This window comes from Rhinoderma darwinii, unplaced genomic scaffold (assembly GCF_050947455.1).
Source record: "Rhinoderma darwinii isolate aRhiDar2 unplaced genomic scaffold, aRhiDar2.hap1 Scaffold_2529, whole genome shotgun sequence".
NCBI lineage: Eukaryota > Metazoa > Chordata > Amphibia > Anura > Rhinodermatidae > Rhinoderma > Rhinoderma darwinii.
The window spans coordinates 1,411-12,500 of NW_027462824.1; positions in this window are offsets into that span (position 1 = coordinate 1,411).

The following is an 11,090-nucleotide window of genomic DNA, read 5'->3' on the forward strand; positions in this document are numbered from 1 at the left end:
AGTGTGACGGCAGGCAGCATAGGCCGGGGCACAGTTCCAGGGCCAGAGTGTGACGGCACGCAGCGTAGGCCGGGGCAGAGTTCCAGGGCGGTGGGGAGAGGACTAGGCCTCGAGATAAGGAGATCCATTTGGTGACCCAACAGCAGTGAAAATAAAAAGGCCCAAATGTCAAAGAATGACATTTCTGCTACTGAAAGTGACACATTTAAAATCAAGTGAAAGTGGGGTATGTTCAAAAAATGACAGAGGCGGTAATGAGCAGCAGAGGCAGGCCGGGGCACAGTTCCAGGGCCAGAGTGTGACACTGTCCGCCGATAGATAACCCTTTGCACATTATCGTCATCATCATTATCAGCAGCAGTTGCTGTCAGCCAGCTCCAGAGTGTATGAGCGGCGTGTGCTGCCCATTGCAGCCCAGGGTAGAGGAGCCGTGTGCAAGCTGTGCATGCCCGGGGGCAACAGTGTATGAGCTCCTCAGCGCCAGCGGGGGGGGGGGGGGTCCCACTATGTCCCAAGCCGCCTGACATGTACTTCCGGTCGGCTAGGAGGTGGCATGTCAGCTGGGCTGTCAGCCAGCTCCAGAGTGTATGAGCGGTGTGTGCCTGCACCCGTGGGGGGGGGGGGGGGGGGGGGATACAGGAGCCATGGGGAAGCTGTGCAAGACCGGGGGCAGCCGTGTACGAGCTCCGCAGCGCCCCTTGTGGACTTCCAGGGCAAGAGCGGTATGAGCGGCAAAGTCATGCCGACCTCCTGGAAGTCCCCGTCGGCCTCGCTCGCGGGTCGGTCCCGCTGGTTTTTTTACCTTCTTAATAAAAAAACTTTTTTTTTTTATGGTATTTTCTGAAGCCTCAAGCCCACCTGCATTTGCACGAGCAAGGCCACCTCGGTGACTCCTACCGAAAGCGGCCGGGAGCCATCTCCGTGTACGAGCGGCGTGTGCGGCGTGTGCCTGCCTATTGCACCCGTGGGGGGATAGAGGAGCCTTGTGGAAGCTGTGCCAGCCCGGGGGCAGCCCTGTACGAGCTCCACAGCGCCCGCGGCGAGTCCCGCCGTGTCCACCCGGCTGCCAAGCACTTCCGGTCCGCGAGTGATGCATGACAGCGGCCGGGAGCCAGCTCCGCCTATCAGCGGCGGTGTGCCTGCCTTCTGCACCCGTGGGGGGATAGAGGGGCCCCGTGGGAGCTGCTGCATGCCGGCAGCTTCCTTGTGGGAGCTCCACAGCGCCCGCGGTCCTCGGCGGACTTCCAGGGCAAGAGCGGTATGAGCGGCCACCTCATGCCGACCTCCTGGAAGTCCCCGTCGGCTTAGCTCGCGGGTCGGTCCCGCTGTTTTTTTTTTACCTTCTTAATAAAAAAATCTTTTTTTTTTTATGGTACTTTCGGAAGCCTCAAGCCCACCTGCAGTTGCACGAGCAAGGACACCTCGGTGACTCCTACCGAAAGCGGCCGGGAGTCATCTCCGTGTACGAGCGGCGTGTGCGGCGTGTGCCTGCCTATTGCACCCGTGGGGGGGATAGAGGAGCCATGGGGAAGCTGTGCCAGCCCGGGGGCAGCCCTGTACGAGCTCCACAGCACCCGCGGCGAGTCCCGCCGTGTCCACCCGGCTGCCAAGCACTTCCGGTCCGCGAGTGATGCATGACAGCGGCCGGGAGCCAGCTCCGCCTATCAGCGGCGGTGTGCCTGCCTTCTGCACCCGTGGGGGGATAGAGGGGCCCCGTGGGAGCTTGTGGATGCCGGCAGCTTCCCTTGTGGGAGCTCCACAGCGCCCGCGGCGAGTCCCGTCGTGTCCACCCGGCTGCCAAGCACTTCCGGTCCGCGAGTGATGCATGACAGCGGCCGGGAGCCAGCTCCGCCTATCAGCGGCGGTGTGCCTGCCTTCTGCACCCGTGGGGGGATAGAGGGGCCCCGTGGGAGCTGCTGCATGCCGGCAGCTTCCTTGTGGGAGCTCCACAGCGCCCGCGGTCCTCTGCGGACTTCCAGGGCAAGAGCGGTAGGAGCCTCCACCTCATGCCGACCTCCTGGAAGTCCCCGTCGGCCTAGCTCGCGGGTCGGTCCCGCTGTGGTTTTTTTACCTTCTTAATAAAAAAACTTTTTTTTTTTATGGTATTTTCCGAAGCCCCAAGCCCACCTGCATTTGCACGAGCAAGGCCACCTCGGTGACTCCTACCGAAAGCGGCCGGGAGCCATCTCCGTGTACGAGCGGCGTGTGCGGCGTGTGCCTGCCTATTGCACCCGTGGGGGGATAGAGGAGCCTTGTGGAAGCTGTGCCAGCCGGGGGGCAGCCCTGTACGAGCTCCACAGCACCCGCGGCGAGTCCCGCCGTGTCCACCCGGCTGACAAGCACTTCCGGTCCGCGAGTGATGCATGACAGCGGCCGGGAGCCAGCTCCGCCTATCAGCGGCGTGTGCCTGCCTTCTGCACCCGTGGGGGGATAGAGGGGCCCCGTGGGAGCTTGTGGATGCCGGCAGCTTCCTTGTGGGAGCTCCACAGCGCCCGCGGCGAGTCCCGTCGTGTCCACCCGGCTGCAAAGCACTTCCGGTCCGCGAGTGATGCATGACAGCGGCCGGGAGCCAGCTCCGCCTATCAGCGGCGGTGTGCCTGCCTTCTGCACCCGTGGGGGGATAGAGGGGCCCCGTGGGAGCTGCTGGATGCCAGCAGCTTCCTTGTGGGAGCTCCACAGCGCCCGCGGTCCTCTGCGGACTTCCAGGGCAAGAGCGGTAGGAGCCTCCACCTCATGCCGACCTCCTGGAAGTCCCCGTCGGCCTAGCTCGCGGGTCGGTCCCGCTGTTTTTTTTTTTACCTTCTTAATAAAAAAACTTTTTTTTTTTATGGTATTTTCCGAAGCCCCAAGCCCCCCTGCATTTGCACGAGCAAGGCCACCTCGGTGACTCCTACCGAAAGCGGCCGGGAGCCATCTCCGTGTACGAGCGGCGTGTGCGGCGTGTGCCTGCCTATTGCACCCGTGGGGGGATAGAGGAGCCTTGTGGAAGCTGTGCCAGCCCGGGGGCAGCCCTGTACGAGCTCCACAGCACCCGCGGCGAGTCCCGCCGTGTCCACCCGGCTGACAAGCACTTCCGGTCCGCGAGTGATGCATGACAGCGGCCGGGAGCCAGCTCCGCCTATTAGCGGCGGTGTGCCTGCCTTCTGCACCCGTGGGGGGATAGAGGGGCCCCGTGGGAGCTTGTGGATGCCGGCAGCTTCCTTGTGGGAGCTCCACAGCGCCCGCGGCGAGTCCCGTAGTTCACCCGCCCGACATGCACTTCCGGTCCGCGACGGACTTCCAGGGCTCAAGCGGTAGGTGCGGCCACCTCATGCCGACCTCCTGGAACTCCCCCTCGGCCTGGCTCGCGTGTCTGTCTTCATTCACGTTTTGGAGGAAAAACCCTATGAGGTTTTTATTTTGGCCTTCAGCCAAGCAGCAGTTCCAGGAGGCCGGGCATTTTGGCACCTCCCACCGGTGTAATTGGCGAGGTGACACTTTTAGGGGTGTGAACATCTCCTACGCCTGAAATACTGTGAGAGGGAGAACTTGCTCCGCCTCCCAAGTCCAACACTTCCAGGACGAGAGGAGGGCGGGAGGCGTTCCCGGCTTAGGCCGAATGCTGCTTCCACGGCGATAGCGGCACCAAGCCGCCCTCTCACGCCGCTGCCCTGGATGTCCCCGTCGGCCTCGCTCGCTGGTCGGATCCGGTGTTTTTTTACCTTCTTAATAAAAAAATATTTTTTTTTTTTATGTTATTTCCTGAAGCCCCAAGCCCACCTGCAGTTGCACGAGCAAGGCCACCTCGGCAACTCCTACCGAAAGCCGTGAACGAGGAAGTACAAACGGGAGCTGCTCCCGTTCCAAGCCGAGAAGGACTTCCATGGTGTGACCGGTAGGTAGTGGCACCTCCTGCCGTCCTCCTGGAAGTCCCCGTCGGCCTGGCTCACGGCTCGGTCCCGCTGTGAGTTTTACCTTCATAATAAAAAAACACTTTTTTTTTTTATGGTATTTTATGAAGTCCCAAGCCGACCTGCAGTTGCAGGAGCTCGGCCACCTCGGCAACTCCTACCGAAAGCCGTGAACGAGGAAGTACAAACGGGAGCTGCTCCCGTTCCAAGCCGAGAAGGACTTCCATGGTGTGACCGGTAGGTAGTGGCACCTCCTGCCGTCCTCCTGGAAGTCCCCGTCGGCCTCGCTCGCAGGTCTGTCTTCATTGACGTTTTGGAGAAAAAACCCTATGAGGTTTTTATTTTGGGCCTCAGCCGGGCAGCAGTTCCATGAGCCCGGGTACTTTGGCACCTTACCCCGGTGTATTTGAGGTGGTGACACTTTTAGGGGTGTGAATATCTCCTTCACCTGAAATCCTGTGAGAGGGCATCTAGGTTTTGAGTTCCAAGTCCCAACGGTTCTTCCTAGCGGGAAGTCCTAACCGTTCCTGGCCGAGAGTGACTTCCAGGGTTTGAGCAATAGGTACCGGCCTGCCCTCTCACGGTGCCTCCTGGAAGTCCCCGTCGGCCTCGTTCGCTGGTCGGTCCGCTGCACCTTAACTTCCATGAAAGAAGTTTGGTGCATTCTTTCTGGAGTCCCAGGCCGACCAGCAGTTGCAGGAGCTCGGCCAGCTCTGTGACTCCAACCGAGTACCGTGAAGGAGGACGTGCTGCACGTTCTTGCGGGAGCTGCACCTGGTCCAACCCGAGAAGGACTTCCATGGTGTGACCGGTATGTAGTGGCACGTCATGCCGGCCTCCTGGAAGTCCCCGTCGTCCTCGCTCGCTGGTCGGTCCGCTGCACCTGAACTTCCACGAAAGAACTTTGATGCATTCTTTCTGGAGTCCCAGGCCGACCAGCAGTTGCAGGAGCTCGGCCACCTTGGCGGCTCCAACCGAACACCTTGAAGGAGGACGTGCTGCACGTTCTAGCAGGAGCTGCACCTGGTTCAAACCGAGAAGGACTTCCATGGTGTCACCGGTATGTAGTGGCACGTCATGCCGGCCTCCTGGAAGTCCCCGTCGGCCTCGTTCGCTGGTCGGTCCGCTGCACCTGACTTTCCATGAAAGAACTGTGGTGCATTCTTTCTGAAGTCCCAGGCCGACCAGCAGTTGCAGGAGCTCGGCCACGGTGGTGAGTCCAACCGAGTACTGTGAAGGAGGACGTGCTACACGTTCTAGCGGGAGCTGTACCTGGTTCAACCCGAGAATGACTTCCATGGTGTGACCGGTATGTAGTGGCACGTCATGCCGGCCTCCTGGAAGTCCCCGTCGGCCTCGCTCGCAGGTCTGTCTTCATTGACGTTTTGGAGGAAAAACCCTATGAGGTTTTTATTTTGGGCTTCAGCCGGGCAGCAGTTCCAGGAGCCCGGGTACTTTGGCACCTTACCCCGGTGTATTTGAGGTGGTGACACTTTTAGGGGTGTGAATATCTCCTTCACCTGAAATCCTGTGAGAGGGCATTTCTGCTCCGCGTTCCAAGTCCTAACGGTTCTTCCTAGCGGGAAGTCCTAACCGTTCGTGGCCGAGAAGGACTTCCAGGGAGTGACCGGTATGTAGTGGCACGTCATGCCGGCCTCCTGGAAGTCCCCATCGGCCTTGCTCCCTGGTCGGTCCGCTGCACCTGAACTTCCACGAAAGAACTTTGGTACATTCTTTCTGGAGTCCCAGGCCGACCAGCAGTTGCAGGAGCTCGGCCACGGTGGTGAGTTCAACCGAGTACTGTGAAGGAGGACGTGCTGCACGTTCTAGCGGGAAGCTATACCTGGTTCAACCCGAGAAGGACTTCCATGGTGTGACCGGTATGTAGTGGCACGTCATGCCGGCCTCCTGGAAGTCCCCGTCGGCCTCGTTCGCTGGTCGGTCCGCTGCACCTGACTTTCCATGAAAGAACTGTGGTGCATTCTTTCTGAAGTCCCAGGCCGACCAGCAGTTGCAGGAGCTCGGCCACGGTGTTGAGTCCAACCGAGTACTGTGAAGGAGGACGTGCTACACGTTCTAGCGGGAGCTGTACCTGGTTCAACCCGAGAAGGACTTCCATGGTGTGACCGGTATGTAGTGGCACGTCATGCCGGCCTCCTGGAAGTCCCCGTCGGCCTCGTTCGCTGGTCGGTCCGCTGCACCTGACTTTCCATGAAAGAACTGTGGTGCATTCTTTCTGAAGTCCCAGGCCGACCAGCAGTTGCAGGAGCTCGGCCACGGTGTTGAGTCCAACCGAGTACTGTGAAGGAGGACGTGCTACACGTTCTAGCGGGAGCTGTACCTGGTTCAACCCGAGAAGGACTTCCATGGTGTGACCGGTATGTAGTGGCACGTCATGCCGGCCTCCTGGAAGTCCCCGTCGGCCTCGCTCGCAGGTCTGTCTTCATTGACGTTTTGGAGGAAAAACCCTATGAGGTTTTTATTTTGGGCTTCAGCCGGGCAGCAGTTCCAGGAGCCCGGGTACTTTGGCACCTTACCCCGGTGTATTTGAGGTGGTGACACTTTTTAGGGGTGTGAATATCTCCTTCACCTGAAATCCTGTGAGAGGGCATTTCTGCTCCGCGTTCCAAGTCCTAACGGTTCTTCCTAGCGGGAAGTCCTAACCGTTCGTGGCCGAGAAGGACTTCCAGGGAGTGACCGGTATGTAGTGGCACGTCATGCCGGCCTCCTGGAAGTCCCCATCGGCCTTGCTCCCTGGTCGGTCCGCTGCACCTGAACTTCCACGAAAGAACTTTGGTACATTCTTTCTGGAGTCCCAGGCCGACCAGCAGTTGCAGGAGCTCGGCCACGGTGGTGAGTTCAACCGAGTACTGTGAAGGAGGACGTGCTGCACGTTCTAGCGGGAGCTATACCTGGTTCAACCCGAGAAGGACTTCCATGGTGTGACCGGTATGTAGTGGCACGTCATGCCGGCCTCCTGGAAGTCCCCGTCGGCCTCGTTCGCTGGTCGGTCCGCTGCACCTGACTTTCCATGAAAGAACTGTGGTGCATTCTTTCTGAAGTCCCAGGCCGACCAGCAGTTGCAGGAGCTCGGCCACGGTGTTGAGTCCAACCGAGTACTGTGAAGGAGGACGTGCTACACGTTCTAGCGGGAGCTGTACCTGGTTCAACCCGAGAAGGACTTCCATGGTGTGACCGGTATGTAGTGGCACGTCATGCCGGCCTCCTGGAAGTCCCCGTCGGCCTCGTTCGCTGGTCGGTCCGCTGCACCTGACTTTCCATGAAAGAACTGTGGTGCATTCTTTCTGAAGTCCCAGGCCGACCAGCAGTTGCAGGAGCTCGGCCACGGTGTTGAGTCCAACCGAGTACTGTGAAGGAGGACGTGCTACACGTTCTAGCGGGAGCTGTACCTGGTTCAACCCGAGAAGGACTTCCATGGTGTGACCGGTATGTAGTGGCACGTCATGCCGGCCTCCTGGAAGTCCCCGTCGGCCTCGCTCGCAGGTCTGTCTTCATTGACGTTTTGGAGGAAAAACCCTATGAGGTTTTTATTTTGGGCTTCAGCCGGGCAGCAGTTCCAGGAGCCCGGGTACTTTGGCACCTTACCCCGGTGTATTTGAGGTGGTGACACTTTTTAGGGGTGTGAATATCTCCTTCACCTGAAATCCTGTGAGAGGGCATTTCTGCTCCGCGTTCCAAGTCCTAACGGTTCTTCCTAGCGGGAAGTCCTAACCGTTCGTGGCCGAGAAGGACTTCCAGGGAGTGACCGGTATGTAGTGGCACGTCATGCCGGCCTCCTGGAAGTCCCCATCGGCCTTGCTCCCTGGTCGGTCCGCTGCACCTGAACTTCCACGAAAGAACTTTGGTACATTCTTTCTGGAGTCCCAGGCCGACCAGCAGTTGCAGGAGCTCGGCCACGGTGGTGAGTTCAACCGAGTACTGTGAAGGAGGACGTGCTGCACGTTCTAGCGGGAGCTATACCTGGTTCAACCCGAGAAGGACTTCCATGGTGTGACCGGTATGTAGTGGCACGTCATGCCGGCCTCCTGGAAGTCCCCGTCGGCCTCGTTCGCTGGTCGGTCCGCTGCACCTGACTTTCCATGAAAGAACTGTGGTGCATTCTTTCTGAAGTCCCAGGCCGACCAGCAGTTGCAGGAGCTCGGCCACGGTGTTGAGTCCAACCGAGTACTGTGAAGGAGGACGTGCTACACGTTCTAGCGGGAGCTGTACCTGGTTCAACCCGAGAAGGACTTCCATGGTGTGACCGGTATGTAGTGGCACGTCATGCCGGCCTCCTGGAAGTCCCCGTCGGCCTCGCTCGCAGGTCTGTCTTCATTGACGTTTTGGAGGAAAAACCCTATGAGGTTTTTATTTTGGGCTTCAGCCGGGCAGCAGTTCCAGGAGCCCGGGTACTTTGGCACCTTACCCCGGTGTATTTGAGGTGGTGACACTTTTAGGGGTGTGAATATCTCCTTCACCTGAAATCCTGTGAGAGGGCATTTCTGCTCCGCGTTCCAAGTCCTAACGGTTCTTCCTAGCGGGAAGTCCTAACCGTTCGTGGCCGAGAAGGACTTCCAGGGAGTGACCGGTATGTAGTGGCACGTCATGCCGGCCTCCTGGAAGTCCCCATCGGCCTTGCTCGTTGGTCGGTCCGCTGCACCTGAACTTTCACGAAAGAACTTTGGTACATTCTTTCTGGAGTCCCAGGCCGACCAGCAGTTGCAGGAGCTCGGCCACGGTGGTGAGTTCAACCGAGTACTGTGAAGGAGGATGTGCTGCACGTTCTAGCGGGAGCTATACCTGGTTCAACCCGAGAAGGGCTTCCATGGTGTGACCGGTATGTAGTGGCACGTCATGCCGGCCTCCTGGAAGTCCCCGTCGGCCTCGTTCGCTGGTCGGTCCGCTGCACCTGACTTTCCATGAAAGAACTTTGGTGCATTCTTTCTGAAGTCCCAGGCCGACCAGCAGTTGCAGGAGCTCGGCCAGCTTGGCGACTCCAACCCGAGTACCTTGAAGGAGGACGTGCTGCACGTTCTAGCGGGAGCTGCACCTGTTCCAACCCGAGAAGGACTTCCATGGTCTGACCGGTATGTAGTGGCACGTCATGCCGGCCTCCTGGAAGTCCCCGTCGGCTTCGCTCGCAGGTCTGTCTTCATTGACGTTTTGGAGGAAAAACCCTATGAGGTTTTTATTTTGGGCTTCAGCCGGGCAGCAGTTCCAGGAGCCCGGGTACTTTGGCACCTTACCCCGGTGTATTTGAGGTGGTGACACTTTTAGGGGTGTGAATATCTCCTTCACCTGAAATCCTGTGAGAGGGCATTTCTGCTCCGCGTTCCAAGTCCTAACGGTTCTTCCTAGCGGGAAGTCCTAACCGTTTGTGGCCGAGAAGGACTTCCAGGGAGTGAGGGGTAGGCACCGGCCCCCTCATGCCGGCCTCCTGGAAGTCCCCATCGGCCTTGCTCCCTGGTCGGTCCGCTGCACCTGAACTTCCACGAAAGAACTTTGGTGCATTCTTTCTGGAGTCCCAGGCCGACCAGCAGTTGCAGGAGCTCGGCCACGTTGGCGACTCCAACCGAGTACCGTGAAGGAGGACGTGCTGCACGTTCTAGCGGGAGCTGCACCTGTTCCAACCCGAGAAGGACTTCCATGGTGTGACCGGTATGTAGTGGCACGTCATGCTGGCCTCCTGGAAGTCCCCGTCGGCCTCGTTCGCTGGTCGGTCCGCTGCACCTGACTTTCCATGAAAGAACTTTGGTGCATTCTTTCTGAAGTCCCAGGCCGACCAGCAGTTGCAGGAGCTCGGCCAGCTTGGCGACTCCAACCCGAGTACCTTGAAGGAGGACGTGCTGCACGTTCTAGCGGGAGCTGCACCTGTTCCAACCCGAGAAGGACTTCCATGGTGTGACCGGTATGTAGTGGCACGTCATGCCGGCCTCCTGGAAGTCCCCGTCGGCCTCGCTCGCAGATCGGTCTTCATTGACGTTTTGGAGGAAAAACCCTATGAGGTTTTTATTTTGGGCTTCAGCCGGGCAGCAGTTCCAGGAGCCCGGGCACTTTGGCACCTTACCCCGGTGTATTTGAGGTGGTGACACTTTTAGGGGTGCGAATATCTCCTTCACCTGAAATCCTGTGAGAGGGCATTTTGGTTTCGTGTTCCAAGTCCCTACGGTTCTTCCTAACGGGAAGTCCTAACCGTTCGTGGCCGAGAGTGACTTCCAGGGTGTGAGCGATAGGCACCGGCCCTCTCATGGTGTCTCCTGGAAGTCCCGGTCGGCCTCGTTCGCTGGTCGGTCCGCTGCACCTGAACTTCCACGAAATAACTTTGGCGCATTCTTTCTGGAGTCCCAGGCCGACCAGCAGTTGCAGGAGCTCGGCCAGCTTGGTGACTCCAGCCGAGTACCGTGAAGGAGGACGTGCTGCACGTTCTAGCGGGAGCTACACCTGGTCCAACCCGAGAAGGACTTCCATGGTGTGACCGGTATGTAGTGGCACATCATGCCGGCCTCCTGGAAGTCCCCGTCGGCCTCTGCCACCTGTCGTTAAGCTGTGAGAGGAGCACGTGCTCCCGCGCCGTTTGAGTCTTTGGAATTTGTCCAAGACTCCTCAGATCGATCTGGCTCCCCGCGACCCGGCGGCGGAGGGACCACTCGCTCGGCAGTGCTTTGGAGCCCTGTCGGTTACGGCGAGCGCGTCTTCCTCCCACACCGTCCGGGTCTGTTTCGCCCCCGGCCACCTACGGCCGGTGTCCCAAAAAGCCCGGCGGTCCTGCTAAAGGCGGGTGCCGGTACCTCTCGCTCCCGCGAGGTGCGTTTGCTCAGTGCTGCTTCTATCACTCTAAAAGGCGTCCGAGAGTGTGCTGGTGTCGCCGGAGCCCGAGGCACGAGAGAAAGCTTTAAACGACGGGGAGGCAGTGACCGCCCCCGTATGTCCGCTGCTCGCAAGGGCCTCTCTAGCCGAGGTGCTCCCAGGCGCACCCGCGCATGGGGCACGGTTGTTTCTCGCAAGTAGTCCAAAGCCGTCTTCCGCCTCGCCCGAGGCTGGAAGTGTCGGCGTGGCTCCCGCATGCAAGCCACACGCGGCTCCACGGTGGCTTCCCTCCCCCCCTCTCCGGAGGGGGGCGGCCCCATCCCATGTGAAGCCGCTAAGCCGCCGGGAAAGCGGCCTCGGTTCCCCGTTGGGCGACAAAGGCGTCCTCCTCGG